Here is a 5,392-nt window from a genome sequence, read left to right on the forward strand (position 1 = left end):
CGGGCTTCGCTTCGTGTCATCTCGCCATAGAGACGCGAGCGACCTCGGGGTGTCGCTTTGGGAGGTCGCTCCGAGAGGGGTGTGAGATGCGAGCGACCTCGGTGCGTCGCTCTGGGCAAGTCGCTCTGGGCTTCCAACGGGATGAATATGGCGAGCGACTTCACAGGGTCGCTCCAGCTAGGTCGCTCTGAGAGGTGCTTTGGAGCGACCTCATGACGTCGCTGTGGAACCTCGCTCCCATCCTCTGCTCGTCCAATGATCACCTATTTCACCTCCTTTGAGCTCCAAATGCATCCAAATGTCCCCAAGAACTCCATGTGGCACTCCAACACCTGATAAAGACTCATGTATGCAAAATGTAACCTAAACATGGCTAAATCCTAGTCTACATGATCAAAATGCACATGGACGAATGGATAAGATAATGGAAATATGCACGATATCAATTTTAACTTGTAAAAACCGATTTGGGGTTTTAATCATGTAGGAACATGATTTAGGGTTTGGGGTATCGAACTTTTAGAGCTTCGATTTACTCAGTTAGGATTTTTGATCTATTACCCTATGGTTTTGATTCATAAAGATTAGGGTTTCATTCTTTATCAATCAATCCATCTTCGATTATGGGTTCTTAGGTTTTGAATTACCTTTTAACCTTAGATGATTGCTGAATCGGACCACCAAAGGAGTTGAGCCGCGAGCTGGACACGAACGGGACGCGAGCTGGAATGGATCGAGTCGCTTCTATCGGGTCGCAGACGTCCTTTGTTGCTTGATCGGGAACGGCTTGATCGTCGGACGCGAGCTGTCTGATGCTGTCGCAAACGAGGAAGAGGTCGCGTGCTAGAGCTGCTCTCGGGTCGCGAACGTCTGAGTTAGGATCAGGAACGCCTTGGTCTGAAGCTGATCGGGGACGCGAGCTGGAACAGATGCGGGAACAAGAGATGCGATTGGGGTTTAGGGTTCGTCGGATCGCCGGCTAGTGTTAGGGTTTTAGGGTTTTTGATTTGGGTATTAGCTTAGGGATTTAGAGTTTTGTGCTGATAATGTGTTATAAAAGTAATGGAAAAGTCTATCTTTATTCATAACATAGAGGTTCCTTATATAGGAGATTACACCGTCATAGATAAATGGAAAGATTACAAATCATAATCTCTTGGTTATGAGCCATCCACAATCTTGTTCATAACAGTGGTCTATTTGTTTTCTAGGACAAATAAGCTCTGATATCATACCTTTTGTATAAAGTTTTTTAAACTAATCATCTACTAAGTTAATTTCAGTTAAGTTATTTCATAGAAAAGGAAAAAAAATTTAGCAATGCGTAACCCAATGGGATAAATTTGACTATCTTAAAAGTTCACAAACACAAATGTTATAAGAACTTCTCTTCTTATTAAATTTAGAAACTCTCTCAAAACTAAATCTCTCAATGTGCCTCTCTTGATGTTACATTTCTCCATGAGAACTCTTTATATAGGACGAAGCTACGTATTTTCTTAATAATAATATGGAAACATTCCTAAGCTCGATATGTTTTCCTTTTTCCTTAACTCATCAAACTTCACTTTAATGAGTTAACTTTCTCCTCAAGTTAATTGGAATTATCCAACATTCCCCCCTTAATTCCAACTTGAATCTTAGGTATGTTGATCTTCTGAACTCCGATGAACTTGTGCATTTCGAACATGATCCTTGCCAATGGTTTAGTGAGTATGTATGCCTTCTGCTCCACTCCAAGTACGTTCTTCACTTCGATCAAGTCGAACTCCACACATTCTCGAATGAAATGGTACTTCGAGAGTATGTGTTTGCTTCTACCGTGAAACACTGGGTTCTTGGTGAGGGCTATCGCTGACTTGTTGTCAATCTTCAACACGACCTTCTTGTCTTCTTTGTTCATGATCTTGACCATCAACTCCTTTAACCATATTTCTTGTTTTGCAGCTTATGTAGCTGCCATGAACTCCGCCTCACATGAAGAAAGTGCTACGGTGGGTTGCTTACACGATGTCCATGTGATCGGCGATGTTCCAAGGTAGAACATAAACCCTGTCGTGCTTCTTCCATAATCAACGTCTATGTTATGACTGATGCCATTGTAACCTGTAATATCCGTTGTTCCATCCCGTTTGAAGAAGAGACCATACTCAGTGGTGCCCTTTATATATCGCAACAGATGCTTCACCGCTTGTCCATGGCTCTCTCTTGCACTTTGCATATATCTACTCAATACACTGACCGAGAATGCCAAGTTCGTTCGAGTATGAAGAAGATACCTTAAGCATCCTATGGTGCTTCGATACGATGTTGCATCAATCTCAGGCTCCTCCTCTGCATTTGATATTTTCAAACTCATGTGCATCGGAACGTGAGTATAGTTACATGACTCCATCTTCTTCTTGACAAGTATACCTTGTGTGTATCCTCCTTGCTTGATTCGAATGCCATCAGCTCCTTGCGTTACTTCTATACCAAGATAGTATGTAAGCTTCCCGAGGTTTGACATCTCAAATCTTCTTGACATATCATCTTTGAATTGCTTGATAACATTGAGCAAAGTCCCTGTTACAAACAAGTCATCGACGTATATAGCTATGATCAGAAGCTCCCCCTTCTCTTTCTTTTTATATACCGCAGGTTTCTTGGTGCACTTCGTGAACTCCATCTCCTTGAGAACACGGTCGAGTTTGATGTTCCAAGCTCTTAGAGCAACTGGTGCAAACACTTCATTGAAGCCTATGCCTTGTTGTTGCATGTAGCCTTTTGCAACTAGCCTTGCTTTGTATTTGATCACCGTTCCATTTGCATTCCTCTTGATCTTATAGATCCACTTCAAACCTATCGGTTTCACACCTGCCGACTTCTTGACGAGATTCCAGGTCATGTTTTTGATGTTAGATTTGATCTTTGCCTTCATTGCATCGATCCAAGCTTGTATTTCTGCAGCTTCGATGTAACTTTCTGGTTCACCATCTATGGTGAGCAAGAGTCTACCACCTTCAACTTTGGCGAGTAGAATGTAATCATCGAACCGCTTTGATATTCTGATGTTACGGCCATATCTCGATGTTACATGCTGGTCTTGGTTTGCATCGTTGTTCTCTGCTACTTGCTCTTGTTCACTTGTGTCTACAGGTTATTCTTCTTCATTATTGTTTTGCTCTTTGTGGTGTTGGTGATCTTGATGCTCATCACCATCTCCTTCTTCTGTAACATCGATATGAGGAAGCTTGAATGATCCTGGTTCTTCGTCCACGTTTGTTGATAGTGTAGACCAATCCCAACTTTTCTTCTCATCAAAGATTACATCTCTACTAACAACTACCTTCTTCGTGACATGATCATAGAGCCTATAAGCTTTTGAACCAGGCTCTGTCCCGAGATTGATCACCATCCTTGATCGATCATCGAGCTTTCTAAGATGTTGAGCATTGATTTTTGCGAAAGCTACACACCCAAAGACCCTTAGATGCTCAATGTCGGTTTCTCAACATATAAGCCTTCGTATGGAGTTTTGTTTTCCAAATCCTTTGTATCAATTCGGTTTATGAGATACGTTTAATGATGTACTGCTTCTCCCCATATCTGATTAGGTATTTTCATAGCTTTCATCAAACTTCTAGTCATCTCCACTAGTGTTCTATTACTCATGACCACACCGTTTTGTTGCGGTGTATACGGTGCAGTGAGATGTCTAGTTACACTGTTTTCTTCACAAAAACGAATGAACTCAGAAGATGTGAACTTTCCTCCTCTATCGGTGCGAAAAGTCTTGAGTTTTAGCTTCATTTGATTCTCCACGTACTCCTTGAACTTTTTGAACCGATCAAACGCTTCACTCTTCTCTCTTAGCAGCATCTTTCACATATATCTTGAGTAATCATCAATTAAGACAAATACATATCTATTGTTTGTTGGTGTTGATGGTGATATCGTACCGCACAAGTCACCATGTACCAACTCCAATGCGTGTGATGCTCGATACTTTTCTTTAGGCAGGAAAGGCTTCCGAGTTTGCTTCCCAACTAAGCAGGCGCTGCAAACATCTTTCTCGTGTATCACCTGAGGCATCCCTACTACGATCTCCTTGTCTAGCATATTCTTCATGACTCCAAAGTTCACATGTCCTAGCCGCGAATGCCACGTCCATGTAACATCAGTTTCTTGTATTTGAAGACACTTCTGATATTCAACCTCTATTGGTGTCTTGTACAATCGGTTTGGTTTCCTTGCGACTTGTACTAATAGCATTCCACGGGGATCTTTCAGCATCAGTAAGTCTCCTTTCATATTAACCTCACAACCCATCTCGGTTGCTTGTCCAAGACTTATGATATTGTGTTTAAGACTTGGGATGTAGTAAATATCTTTGAGTGCTCTTCTCTCCCATGTTTTTCCGATGAACGTGATCGGACCTTTTCCAACAATCTCGACGTTTGATCCATCACCGAATTTGACTTTGCCTTTGATGCTCTCGTCTAGGTTTGAGAAGAACTCTCTCTTGCCTATCATATGGTTACTTGCACCATTGTCAAGGTACCATATACTCGTATTTCCATCGCATTCATCAAACCTCTTAGGAAACATTCTCTCTTCGTTGAGGAATACTACTTCATGCATATATAATGCATCTGCTTCTTGTGTTTCCGTTAGGTTAGCTTCTTCTCTTGGTCGTGTAGGACAATGTGACACGAAGTTCCCCATCTTGTCGCATCTCCAACATTTAACTTTAGAGTAGTCCTTCTTGGTCTTGTCCGAAGCTTCTCCTCCATTCTTATGACCATCATAACCATTAGACCTCCCTCGTCCTCTTCCTCTTCTACCATAATCTCTACATCTGCCTCTTCCCCGCGAGTTGTTATGGCTTCCACGACCTTGCGTATCATTCTTTACAAACATTAGCTTCGATTGATCTTCATCTTGGGTTTCTTCTTTTATGCGTTCTTCGAAAGCCTTCAATCTCCCAACAATATCTTTGAACCCCGTTGAATTTAGATCCAACACTTGTTCTAACGAAGCTACGATGTGAATGAAATTTGTTCTTGAAAGTCCCTTCAGAAACTTCTTTACCATCTTCGATGCTTCCATTATCTCTCCTAACACGGTAGCTCTCGATGCTAAGCCTGAAAGTTTTCATGCGTAGTCATCCACCGTGTCTGTGTCTGCCATCTTCAGTTTATCGAACTCAGACATCAAAGTCTGTAACCTCGCTTCTCTCACGCGATCAGCACCTAGGTTACGGGATTTGATAGCTTCCCAAATTTTCTTCGATGTATCATGTTCTCCTATCTGAAGTATTAGCGTTTTTGGGACTGATTGAAAGATTAGAGCAATCGCCATATTGTTCTTCTTTGCATCATCACTCTCTGGATCAATCGTATCCCAAACT

The sequence above is a fragment of the Brassica napus genome, chromosome C1 (assembly GCF_020379485.1).
Source record: "Brassica napus cultivar Da-Ae chromosome C1, Da-Ae, whole genome shotgun sequence".
NCBI lineage: Eukaryota > Viridiplantae > Streptophyta > Magnoliopsida > Brassicales > Brassicaceae > Brassica > Brassica napus.